At 47.0% G+C, this 13999-nt stretch overlaps 1 protein-coding gene across 1 annotated transcript in view; it reads left to right on the top strand.

Moving 5' to 3' along the window:
* Positions 1 to 13787, top strand: part of ING1 (inhibitor of growth family member 1) — a 163783-nt gene extending 149996 nt beyond the window's left edge. The window contains exon 3 of the mRNA XM_075918819.1: positions 13775 to 13787. The gene's annotated coding sequence lies outside the window, so the exon portion shown is untranslated. The remainder of the gene's footprint in view (positions 1 to 13774) is intronic.
* Positions 13788 to 13999: the final 212 nt, after the last annotated feature.

Raw genomic sequence — 13999 nt, 5'->3', positions numbered from 1 at the left:
GTAAGTGAATTGGCAGCTCTTTCTGCCGATCCGCCGTATACGCAATTCTTCAGTCATGCGGCAGTATTGCGTGTTCAACCAGCGTTTTTGCCAAAAGTCAACTCTGCTTTCCACATAAATGAACCCATAACCCTGCCGACTTTCCACCCAAAGCCTCACTTCTCATTGGAAGACGCACGTCTACACACTCTAGATGTCAGGCGAGCCCTGGCCTTTTACCTTGACAGAACTCGAGTCTTTAGGAAGTCTCAGCGGCTTTTCCTTTCTACAGCTGAGCGCTTCAAGGGAAAGCAACTTTCTGCGCAGCGTATTTCCTGCCTGGTCGTCGCTTGCATCACACAATGTTATGCCTTGCGCAACAAATCTCTTCCAAGTGGTCTTCATGCTCATTCCACCCGGGGCATGGTGACATCCATTGCCTATCTTCACGGAGTACCGTTGCAGGACATATGCCATGCGGCAACCGGTCATCTACCCTCACATTCGCTAGACACTACGCCCTCACGAACATACTTACCTCTGATTCAAGGGTAGCTCAGGCTGTCTTGTCTACAGCACGAGGACGATAGGCCCGAAGCACTCATGTAATGTTAGACCACTGCTGTGTACTCACCTCGAGTGGAGCACCCTCGGGGACACTACTCGATGAAGAAAAGAGAGTTACTCACCTTGTGCAGTAACGTCTGTTCTTCGAGATGTGTGTCCCCATGGGTGCTCCATGACCCACTCTCCTCCCTGCTTCGGAGCTTCTATTTATATCTTTTAGATGCTTCCGGTTGGGAAGAAACTGACAAGACCGGACTGCGCTCAGATGAAAGGCGCGAAGGGGCCGTCGCGTATGCGTAGTCCGGTAGGGGGCTACTGCTAATGAAAAATCCTCCGGTTTGCGGCGCCGGGATGAGCCCAGCACCTCGAGTGGAGCACCCACGGGGACACACATCTCGAAGAACAGACGTTACTGCACAAGGTGAGTAACTCTCTTTTTCTTGCCATTTCAACCAGAAAGGACATTGTCTCAACGACTTGATTACCTGCATCCTGCTTCAAAGACCTTTTAAGACTTCACTTCAAAGAGAATCCTCTGAACTGTCATTCATGCTTAAATTCGACAGTTTACACGCAAATTTGAATAAAGACGCTAATTATCTTACCCATTACAAAGATAGCTTCCCCAATTATCACCTCTAATATAATTAGCTCACAGACATTTACCTCCCCTCCTTTCCCCCCCCATCCCCCTTCTGTTCTGAAATTTGATTTGTCATTTTCATATGTGTTCATTTTTTTAATTGTATCCTTTGGTATATATGGTTGCGACAATTTTCTTCCACTATTTGATCTGAGGAAGTGGGTCTGGCCCACGAAAGCTCATCACCTATTAAACCATCTTGTTATTCTTTAAAGTGCTACACAGTCCTGTTTTTTGTTTTAACTGTCTGATGTGGAGTGGTGACTGCAGAATGTACAACTACTGGATAAACTAAGGTTGGGTTGCAAGATTTTGCTTCATTAGAAAAATGTTTAGTGTTTCATGAAAAAAGCCTTTAAAATCCCACCATTTAGCAAGTCATGTGATTAGATGTGTAATAAATAAAAATAGATATGTACACTACAGAACTTTTATGAATTTAGAAAGAATGACCTACCTCCTCATCCATCAGGCTTGTAGATTTTACTTCCATTCATCTGCTATATGGTTGACGCTTGTCTGTGATTCATTTGGCCCATGTTTAGCTAGGTCCTAAACAGTAAGGGTATGTCTACACTACAGTGTTATTTCGAGATATCTTATTTAGAAATAGTTATTTCGAAATAGCTTATTGCGAAATAACGTGTCTACACACAATGCATTTTGAAATAGCATTTTGCTATTTTGAAATAGTGCGTCCACACTGAGTGGACTCTAAATTGCATGTAAGGCTGCCGGAACCAGTTCCAGTAGGGCACCAGGTTAGGACTTAGTGTGTGGGGCTGCTGCCTGAGGCTATCTGAGGTCTGTGCTTAAAGGGACCCCCCTGGACAGCCAGTTCTCAGGTTTCCCTGCTTGCTTGTCTATCTCAATGAGGGACAGCAAAGCATTTTGTCTCTGCGTGCTCTGGTTGCCCTCACTCGGGACACCACAGCACTCTGTAACATGGAGCCAGAGCTGCCCCGGGCACTCTGGTGCTTCTCTTGGACATGTTGCTGCAAGCCTGGCTGCACTTTCTGCAGGCTGCCAAGCAGGAGGTCCATCGAGGGGCTGTCAGTATCCAGGAGGCCCTGTGAGAGTGTACCCCAAAGCCTTATTTACCAGGCTTCGGCATAAAACTTCTCCCAAAATCTTAAAAAAACCTATATTTTGGGAATAAAACTTCTGCCACCACCCAAATATTAATAACGAGATTAGGGGAAAGATCATTTGGGAAATCTCACCCCTATTATAAAAATCAGGACACACAAGTAACCAATGCCAGGCTAATAAAAAGAAAAGAGAAAACTTTTATTATTAGAACAATATTCCTGTTGCAAGCATAAGGATCAGATGGAAAGGTAACAAAATATACTCATGGAGGACTTACACCATGGGCTAGAACTTAGTTAAAAAGAAAAGCCAAACATCTCTTAAGCAGTGCCAGATATCAGATCCCATACCCAACCCTTAAACAATAAAGCCTAACTAACCTACCTAAACTTTACCCTACTTACAGAAAGTGAAGAATTGTTCCTTGGAGAGAGAGAGACATGCTTGTCCCTCCCTGTAGCTGCAGAGGACTCACTCAGAGAGACAAAAGGAGAAAGGAAAAAACCCAAATTCCTTTGTCCCTGTTTGAAAGTCCCACCTACATTCCTACTGGTCACTTCACCTGGCTAGGTGTAGTTAACTCCTTAATCCCCAGGCTGCTGGCTAACCCTCATAATCATGACAAACACAAACTCTCTTTATTTAACAAAATTCGGGGGGGGGGGGAGGAAGAATGAAACTCTGGTGAGACTGGGGAAAGGAGGCAGGAGAGGGGAGAAGAGAGGGTGGGAGAGGGGAGGGGGAAACCTGAGAGGAGGGAGCTGGAAGGGGGAAGCAAGGGAAAGAAGGGAGAGGGGAAGCTCAGGACTCAGGGTTGGTGGTCTCACTGGACCAACTTGATTGTCATGCAAACCTGCTCTTGGGTTCTCATGTGGTCTTTGGTGGCCAGGCTGGCAGCTATCCTGCCATAGACAACCGCGTTCCTCCATCTAGTGCGGAGACCATGGACATTGCCCCCCCCCCAACCTGAATAAGGTCCATGATCCCCACCCTGGACCAGGGAGGCGCCCGCCTTCTTTGGGCCCTGGCAGGCTCCTCGGAGCTGGCAGACTGCTCCTGGGGAGTGGTGAAGGGCTGGCTGCCAGTGGCTTGCTGGCTCATGTTTTGGGGCCACTGGGTCAGGGGCAGTGACTGCTGGCTCTGGGCTGGCAGGCTTGGACCTGGCACAGGCACTGTGGCCAGAGTTTACCCCTTTAAGGGCTCCAGGAAGGGAGGGAAGGATGTGGAGTGTTTTTGGTTGAGGCTAGAGTGTCCAGCAGGGCACCCTGGGAAGGCTGGAGGCCCCCTATTTCAATGTAAGTGTCTACACAGCACCTATTTCGATTTAGCTACTGTATATACTCGAGTATAAGCCGACCCGAACATAAGCCAAGGCACCTAATTTTACCACAAAGAACTGGGAAAAAATATTGACTCGAGTATAAGCCTAGGGTAGGAAATGAGGCAGCTACTGGTAAATGTAAAAAATGAAGATAGATACCAATAAAATTACATGAATATTTATTTCAAAGAAAAACAATAACCTAGCTCTGTAAGTGGAAAAGGGGGTCAACAAAAACAATATGGTATCAAAAATACCGTAACTCCCACTCAAAGTCCTCCCGCCAATCCAATGAGCCCCTGAAGGGCCGCCTGCAAGAAAGCGCCCAGCGCCAGCACCAGTCACACACGGGAACAGACGCTCGGACACTCGGCCCAACCAGCTCAGCCCCCGCCGCCCCCACCCGGACCTTTCCCAGGCCAGAGCCCCTTTCGGCTGCTCCCCGAGCCTCCCTGCCGGCGGCCCCGGGGCGAGGCCGCTGGCTCCGAGCAGCACCTGCGGGCGCACCCGCAACCCAAGCGGCCGGCAGAGGCTCCGAGCGCCCCACGCAGCGACGGCCCCCGACACACGGAGCCCAGCCCGCTCCCGGCAGCGCCCCCCGCCCCGAGCGCCTCGGTTACCGGGGCCGGAGCTCCGGGCTCATGCGGCTAGACCCGGCCGGCGGCAGAGACGCGCTGAGCCCGCCCGCGAGCAGGAGGCTGACTCGAGTATAAGCCGAGGGGGGCATTTTTCAGCACAAAAAATGTGCTGAAAAACTCGGCTTATACTCGAGTATATACGGTATTTTGAATTTGGCATTATTCCTTGTGGAATGAGGTTTACTCAATTTGAAATAAGCGCTCCGCTATTTTGATTTAATTTCAAAATAGCTGTTTGGCTGTGTAGACACTAGGAAAGTTATTTTGAAATAACTTTGCTGTGTAGACATACCCTAAAAGAGGGAATCTATTTAATTGTGTTGCTTTGGCAGGTCACATTTCTTTCCCCTTCCATTTTACCTGGCTATACTGGGGATTATTTTTACCCAAGAAACACAATACTGGAATTATGATATAAAACAATCCCTGTTAGAAATCAATACTGCCACCATTGGTCCCTGGATCAGGACTGAAACCCCATGCCAATGAACCAGATGTGATCACCATAGGGTTGCCAGGTGTCCAGTGTTTGATTAGAACACCTGGTCAAAACGGGACCCGGGCCATTAAAAGTCTTGTTGGCTGCAGAGAGGGCAGGTAGGCTCTGTGTTCAGCTCTATGTGCCTCCTGGAAGCATATGGCATGTCTCCCTGGCTCCCAGGTGTAGGTGCGGCCAGGAGATCTCAAGTCTCAAGTTCTAGCTTCACAGCCCCATTTGTTGGGAAGTCAGCACTGCCTGGAGCCCTCACCCTGAGCTCCCTCCTGTATGCCAAACACTTTGGCCCAGTCCGGAACCTCCTCTTGCACCCAAAACCCTTCCTTCCCTTGGGCCTTGAAGAAGGAGTGGGGTAAGGTTGTTCAGTTTTCTCTAATTAGAAAGTTGGCAACTTTGGGGCCACTCTGATACAGCCCTACTGAAATAAACTTATGTCCCCATTTATCTTTGCCTTCTAGATGGAATGTAAATCAGAGGTTCACACCACACCGCATATGTTCTTTAAAGATCCTAGGAATGAAAGAAGGGGTATAGGTATAGAATCCTGTCCACTTCATGTTTGAGTAGTCTCTGAATTCTTCCTGAAAATTCAGTAGATATGTGAATCCATGTAAATATGTGAATCTGTCATTGACAGTTTCTGCCATAAATTGCTATATAGTATTAAACAGTTGCCGTGTTCCACCCCATAGTTGGATGCTATGGCGGCATATGCACTCCCTGTTACAGAAGGGAGCCTCTTCCTGAGTAGGATGATGCCTGATTAGCCATGAGGTAACTGGCTGTCTCTACAGTCCTCTAAATAACTCTAGTCTCCAGGGAACCCCAAGTCCACAAATGACTTTGTTCCACGGGTCGTGTGGCCTAATAGCCCAAGTCAGTAAGGGACCCTCAGTTTAGGGCAGCATGGCTCACTGGCCAGAGTCAATAAGGAGCCCACAGTTCAGGGCAGCACGCCAATAATGTTGGGGATAATGCCTTGGTGGATAGTTAAACTTACACCAGGCAAAACAAACAAGCGACAAAGTAATCCAGCCTACAGGCTGGGCACATGGAATGTAAGGACCATGATTCCGGGCCTTACAGAAGACCTACAGAACATTAGTAACCCCCGGAAGACAGCAGTCATTAATAACGAGCTGAGAAGACTGCGGATGGACATTGTGGCCCTCCAGGAAACAAGGCTATCATCCTCTGGATGTCTCCGGGAGAAGGATTTTTCCTTTTTCTGGCACAGAAAGCCTCCAAAAGAGACCAGGGAACACGGTGTTGGCTTCGCAATTATAAACAACCTAGTTGGCTCAGTCATACCACCAAATGTGGGAACTGAGAGAATGCTGAAAATTCAGCTTCAAACATCGGTGGGCATGGCCAACATCTTCAGTGTCTATGCGCCTACTTTAACTTCTGCCCAGGAAGATAAGGACAAGTTCTATGATGAACTTACTATTGCTATCAGTGAGGTATCTTCCCATGAGCCGCTATTCATCCTTGGTGACTTCAATGCCAGAGTTGGCAGCTATCATCACAGCTGGCCATCCTGTCTGGGACAGTTTGGAACAGGGAAGATGAATGAAAACGGACAGTGCCTCCTTGAACTCTGCTCCCAATATGATCTCTGCGTAACCAATACCTTTTTCAATGTCAAACCCCAGCACAAGTTTTCATGGCAACACCCAAGATCGAAACATTGGCACCAGCTTGACCTTGTCCTCACCAAGCGCAGCTGTTTAGGTAGTGTCAGGGTGACACGCAGCTACCACAGCACAGACTGTGATACTGTCCACTTGCTCGTGTGTAGTAAGGTGTGCATCCAGCCGCGAAGATTTTTTCACTCCAGAAATGAAGGGAGGCCTTGCATTGACACGGGTAAGACTCATGACCCTTCAAAAGTATGCGAGTTTGTCCAAGCACTTGAAGAGGCCTTGCCCCGTCAGGATGACACTGATATGAGCAAGAGATGGGAACAACTACGGGACGCTATCTATGATACTGTGATATCTATCTTTGGGAAGAAGACAGTCAAGTCTGCTGATTGGTTTGAAGTCCACACTGAAGTGCTGATGCCCCTGATTGAGAAGAAGAGACAGGCACTGGTTGCATACAGGTCCTCTCCTAGGCTGTGTCTACACTGGGCCACTTATTCCGGAAAATCAGCCGCTTTTCCGGAATAAGCCGCGAGCTGTCTACACTGGCCCTTGAATTTCCGGAAAAGCAATGATGCTCTACTGTACAAAATCAGCTGCTATTCCGGAAAAACTATTCTGCTCCCGCTCGGGCATAAGTCCTTATTCCGGAACACTGTTCCGGAAAAGGGCCTGTGTAGACAGCCTAGTAGTCTTTCCCAGAAAAAAGCCCCGATCGCAAAAATGGCGATCGGGGCTCTTTTCTGGAAAAGCACGTCTACATTGGCCACAGATGCTTTTCCGGAAAAAGGGCTTTTCCGGAAAAGCAGCCTGCCAATGTAGACGCTCCTTTTCCGGAAAAACTGAAAACGGAATAGTATTCCGTTTTAAGCATTTCCGGAAATTCATGCTAGTGTAGACACAGCCCCAGTGAGGAGAACCTGCAGGCATTCTGGTTTGCTCGGAGTCAAATGCAGCAGGTTGCTCGGTGGTGTGCCAATGATTACTGGCTCCAAGTTTGCTCCAAGATTCAGCAGGCTGCGGACACTGGTAACATGCGAGGAATGTACGATGGGATCAAGCAGGTCATTGGTCCATCACAAAGGAAGACTGCCTCTCTTAAGTCGGCCACAGGTGAGGTTTTGAAGGACAAAACCAAGCAGATGGAATGCTGGGTGGAATACTATTCACAGCTGTACGCCAGAGAGACCGTAGTTACAGAGAGAGCCCTGAATGCCATTGAACCTCTGCCCACCATGACTGAACTTGATGCTGAACCCACCATGGAAGAACTTAGTGACACGCTAAAAGCACTCTCTTCTGGAAAAGCCCCAGGGAAAGATGGTATTTCCTTGGAAATTCTTAAATGCGCTAATGGTACCCTAGTCTCAGAGTTGTATGGAATACTCTGCCAATGCTGGAGAGAAGGCAGTGTACCGCAAGGTATGAGGGATGCTAATATCGTTACTGTCTGCAAGAACAAGGGTGACAAAAATGATTGCAACAACTATCGTGGCATCTCCCTTCTCAGCACCGTGGGGAAGCTATTTTCACGTGTTGTCCTGAAGAGGCTCCATGTTCTTGCAGAGAGAGTCTACCCTGAGTCTCAGCCTTACCTCTCAGTGGGTTCAGAGCTGAATGGTCCACCATAGACGTGGTTTTCTCTGTTAGGCAACTACAATAAAAGTGCAGGGAACAGAACAAACCTTTGTATATTGCTTTCATCGATCTGACCAAGGCATTTGACCTTGTCAGTAGAAAAGGTCTGTTTGCGATTCTGGCTAAGATCGGCTGTCCTCCAACTCTGCTCAGCATTATTAGGGCCTTCCATGGTGGCATGAGGGGGACCATCGTATATGATGGATCCACATCCGAACCCTTTGAGAGTCTCAGCAGAGTGAAGCAGGGGTGCGTGCTGGCTCCTACACTGTTCGGCATCTTCTTTGCAGTTTTGCTCAAATATGCCTTTGGAACTGCTACAGAGGGCATCTTTCTCCATACGAGAACGGATGGCAACCTCTTCAAATTGTCGAGGCTTAGAGCAAAGACCAGGGTGCTTACGAAGCATCTAAGGGAGTTTCTTTTTGCTGATGATGCAGCTATTGCTGCTCACACTCAGCAGGAACTGCAGTCACTCATAACTCGCTTTGCGGTCGCATGTATGGAGTTCGGCCTCAAAGTCAACTTAAAGAAGACCCAGGTGATGGGCCAAAGTGTGGGTAACGAGCCATTTATCAGTGTGTTAGATTACAAACTGGAAGTCGTCCATGAGTTCGTGTACCTAGGCTTTACGATCTCGGACAACTTGTCGTTTGATAGCGAGATTAACAAGCGCATTGGAAAAGCCGCCACAACTTTCTCCAGGCTGACGAAGAGAGTATGGGCCAATAATAAGCTCACTATACACACCAAGGTGCAGGTCTACACAGCCTGTGTTTTGAGCACACTGTTGTACACCAGTGAAACACGGTGCTCAAAACAAGAGCAGCGGCTCAACACATTCCATATGCGCTGTCTTAGGCATATGCTCGGTATCTCATGGCAGGACAAGATCCCCAATAGCGCAGTGCTTGAGAGGGCGGGCACCGTCTCCATGTTCACCCTTCTCAAGCAGAGGCATATGCGCTGGTTTGGCCATGTCTCACGCATGTTGGATGGCCAAATACCGAAGGACCTTCTCTTTGGCGAACTTGCATCTGGAAAGAGGCCGAGAGGGCGACCTAAATTGCGCTATAAGGACACGTGCAAGCATGACCTCAGCGCTCTCTCTATCAGTGCGAACACCTGGCATTCGCTCGCCTTAGACAAATATGCCTGGAAACAGGAAGTGAAGGAAGCTCTTGCTATGTATGAAACTACCTTGGTGAAGGAAGCAGAAGACAAGAGAGCCCTCAGGAAGATCCGTGCCTGTGACACCAGAGCGACATCTGCCTACTGCTGCTCACAGTGCAGAAAGGACTGCCATTCCCGGATTGGACTGCACAGCCACAGAAGACGCTGCTCGAATCAGTCCAACAGGGGCGCAAACCCATGATCCTTCGGGATTGAAGGATGCCTACGAATGCCTTGGTAGGGGGACCCAGGTCCACCCTGCTCCACCGGGTCCCAAACCAGGGTCCTGTGAGCAGCAGCACCGTCTGTCATTCCCTTGGCAGGAAACCCAGCTGAAACATGCTGAGTGTACCTGGATGGGAGAGGCTGCTTCTGCCCCCTCCCTGGGTCACTTCCTAACGTGGTCAGATCCACGTCCCATGTGGTTGCTGGGTCTTCCGTGTCTCTGGTAGCAGCTTCTCCCTGGCACTCCGTGGGGGTTTCGTTGCGGCTGTCTCCCTGGTCTCCAGTTCCCACTGCCGGGGTTACTGGCTGCAGCAGCTCAGGAGCTCTGGCTGGAGATCCTTCTTCCCCATTGGCCAGTCCAGACTGAGCTACTCTGCTGTCTTTTATATAGCCTCAGCATTTGGAGCATACCCAGTCTGGGAGAGGGGGCAGGACTTCCTCCACCCACCGGGTTTTAGTCCCACCTGTTACAGTGTAGGGTATGCACTCCCCGTCACAGATGCACTTCAGTACTTGGTGAACTGACTGCTATGTATACTGTTTGTATACTTGCTTCGGAATCACCAAGTTTCTGTGATGTCTGTTCTATCAATATCCTCCTTTAATATGAGTCACTTTAGTTCACCCATCTTGTTATTTAGAATTCTAACATTTGTATATATGCACTTAAAAATCTTGTCACTTTTTAGCTGTCTGCCATTATAAAATGTGATAGTATGGGACTCTTTTTCATTTGTCTCAGATCTTATCTGTATTTTATCTTCCAGCCTCTCTTCCTTAATAGGACATAGAAACTCTCTATTAATAGACCCTCCCCCAAGGGATGTCTCTTTCTGATCCATGTGCTCTTCTTCTGCACCTGTCAGTTTCTCCCCGGCCCTTAAAATTAAAATGGCTGCAGAACAGGTTTTTTAAAATAAGTGCCAGCAATCTGGTTCCGTTTTGGTTTAGATGGAGTCCATCTTTCTTGTATAGGCTCCTTCTTTTCCAAAAGTTTCACCAGTTCCTAATAAATCTAAACCCCTCCTCCCTAAATCATGTATTGAGACCCTGCAGTTCTGCCTGTCTAACTGGCCCTGAGTGTGAAACTGGAAGCAGTTTAGAGAATGATACCATGGAGACCCTGGATTTCAGTCTCTTACCTAGCAGCCTAAATTTGCCCTCCAGGATTTCTCTCCTATCCTTCCTTATGTCATTGGTATCTACAGTCACTGGCTCCCTTCCCAGCATGACACATAAGTCTATCTAGGTGAGTCAAGAGCTTCACAACCCTCACAACAGGCAGGCAAGTCACCATGTTCTTCTCTGGTTATTAAAAAAAACCTGTATTTATGTTTCTAATGAATGAATCCCCCATTGCAAACAGTTGTCTCTTTCTAATAACTTCTCTTTCCCTTCCCCTGGAGAAGTATCCTCAGTGTGAGGATACCATGACATTATCTGAAAGAAAAGTCCCTATTAAGGAATCATTTCTCTCTGCTCCAGTTGGACATTCTTCTTCCTTGAAATTTTCACCCTCCTCAACTCCACGGAGGTTGTCTGCCCAGATGTGGTACTGTTCTGCTGTGTTCTGGAAAGCTTCATCTGTGTACCTTTCTGCCTCCCTTAGTTGTTCTAGATCAGCCACCCTGGTCTCTGAAACCCTTATGGGTCTCTGAGGGTCAGGAGCTCCTTGCATGGAATGCACACGTACACTACTGCCCATAAGTAATCATACATTGGGTGCAATAAATTGGATAACCTCCACTTTATTGCTGGATTTCTGCCTTCACTCTCTTTTTACTACTTGAGCTTATCCCTTCTTGTTTTTTGTTTTTTAATTTAAATCGGGTGGTTTTGGTTTTAGTTTGAAAAATTTTAAGACTATTAATTGTATGTAGCCCCCCTCAAACTCTGCCTCTAAATTCCCTTTCAAAACTTCCCTGTTCGCCCATCTTTTGTTTCCTATCTTTTGACTGGCATATCTGACCATGCGTTTGGAATCATCTAATGATCCTCAGTTCACTTTAATGACAAGCCTTTTGTTATCTTAATCACCCTGGCTCTGTATATAAACTAAGACTACCTCAAAGACTGTGCTGCTCCCAGCCACACTGTTGCAGTTAAAAGCTCTGTGTAGAACTAGGGAAGGGGTTCCCAAGCTTTTTCGGTCCCCGTATGCCCTTAGCTTTTAGTAAACCTTCCCGTACCCCCTATTCAATATGAAAGGAAATAAATTCAAGACTCTAGAATCCACAACTTTTTTCACTAACACTACTACTTTTGGAATATTTCAATTAGGATAATCTAGTTATTTACCAAATATTTCCTGTACCACCTTGACAAGCTTCTCGTACCCCTGGGGGTATGCATACCCCACGTTGGGAACCCCCGGACTAGGGTGAATAGACCCCCTGGTTCAAAACAGGGAGGGAGGGACTACAGCACCTCTTGTCCCACCCCCAGGCAATCCTGGTAGGACTTTTGTGTAACATATTTGTTTAAATATGAAACAGCAACAAAACATGTAACTTGATTCAATATAGAGAGATCTGGTGGTAATAATCCAACATTTTTTCTTTTTAAAAGGAAGGGTTTTTTTAAAAAAAATAAAAATAAAAGGACATGAATATTTCCTACGAACACAAAATGGTAAAAGGGGAAGTGGCTTAATTCATGCATGAGCCATTCCTGATGTTATCAAACCTTTTGACATGTCCATATATACTAAGTTGTTTTAAGGTTTTTCAGTTCCTCTAATTTGACAGTGCCTTATATTTCTAAGGGATTATGCAATTTTTCCTTCAGGGTTGTTCGATGAAGTACCAGTTGTGGTTCACATTTCTCAGGTTTGTCTGTAGATGTTGGTGTGAGTGAGCAAAGGTTAAGTCAGTTTATATTATCAAGATACATTTTTGTTCTAGACAAAGACCATATGACAGGAACCATCTTGTGGTAGTACCTGTTCCAACCAAAGAAATTGTGAGGGGTTTGATATTCTGTGTGCATGTTTTTAAGACCATTGCTCTTGGAAAACTAGTTAAGGTTGCAGTAACATTTCCATTATTTATTTTATAAATGTTTTATTCTGGGTAAAATTTTGACATCTTTTAGCTTGTCAGCTCATGGGAATGTTGCAATTCTGTCAAGTCTTTTGCACAGAGCAAGAGAAACCAAGATTCAAAATAACCCAACTTTTTACTCACAGAAAATTAAGATTTGATAAGTGCATAACCATTCAGTCCTCAACTAGACAAAAACTAGCTTGAGTGTAGTTGTATACTGCAATTATAATCCCTAATTATTGTGCAGCCATACCTTTTAGAGGCTAGGTCAGTTCTAATGAACTGTAGAACTGCTTGCCAGAGGATGTTGTAAAGACTAGGACTTTAAAAGGGTTCAAAAAAGAGCTAGATAAATTCATGGAGATTAGGCCCATCAATGGCTATTAGCCAGGATGGGTAGGAATGGTGTCCCTAGCCTCTGTTTGTCTGGAAATGGATGACAGGAGCGGGATCATGTGATGATTACCTGTTGTGTTCCCTCCCTCTGGGGCATCTGGTATTGTCGGCAGACAGGATACTGGGATAGATGGACCCAGTGTGACCTAGTCTGACCCAGTATGCCCGTGCTTATGATCATTCACTTCTTGGTCTGTCTGCTGATGTCAGGTGCCAGTTATGAAATATTTTGTGATATGGACACTGATTCATAAAGCTGAGCAGACACCAACGTGATATGGACTGGGATGTAGGCAGTCAGATCTAGTGGGTAGAGCAGGCATACAGGTTGGAAAACAAAACCAAGGCTCAGCACTGGAGTCAATTGCCAGTTACCAAAGTCAGGAGTCAAATTTGAGTCAGAACCAGGGATTGAACCTGAAGGTCAGAGCTGAGGTCAGTTGCCAATGTCCCAGAGCTAAGGATCAAGCCAGAATCAGAGTGAGAAGTCAGGTGGAAGCCAGGACTGGCCATTGAGGACTGGAGACGATGTATAAGGGCCAGAGGAGAGGCAAAGATCAAGCACAGTAAGAACAGATGCAAAGGTGGCAGTGAGGCAGGAGCCAGGAACAGGGTTGAGTGCAGGGGGAAGGCACAAGCAAGGTCCAGTACAGCCACAACAGGAAACTTGGTTTACACAAACTTCCTTTTCCTTCTCCTTGCTTAAATAGCATTGTTAACCAATCGGTGCAGCCAGGTGATCTTCCAATCTAGGAATGTAATAGTGTAGTTGATAAACTGATTAATCGATAAGTGAAAGCTTATCAGTTAATGCTATAGTCTACACACATTTTCCCCCACCCTCTTTCCAGTAAATTCCAGTGCTGGGTCCAGGACCTACCCCCACTGCGGCTCTGCATTTAAAGTGTATTAGGAGCCAAGCAAGCAGGCAGCTCCACTGAGTTAAGGTATCAGAGGCAGTAGTGTGGGGCGACAGGCAGCCAGTCCTTGTGGGGAGCTGATTTTTAAACTGGCTGCCCTCACGGATCAGCTCGCACCTGGCACCCCACGCTGCTGCCTTTGATACATAGGCAGCAGTGCGGAGTGGCAGGGGGCTCCTCAGTGGCAGGCTGGCTCCTCACTGGCTGCTGGATTATAGACT

This window comes from Pelodiscus sinensis, chromosome 1 (assembly GCF_049634645.1).
Source record: "Pelodiscus sinensis isolate JC-2024 chromosome 1, ASM4963464v1, whole genome shotgun sequence".
Lineage (NCBI taxonomy): Eukaryota > Metazoa > Chordata > Testudines > Trionychidae > Pelodiscus > Pelodiscus sinensis.
The sequence above is the reverse complement of the archived record's forward strand: the minus strand, read 5'-3'. Positions and strand labels throughout refer to the sequence as shown.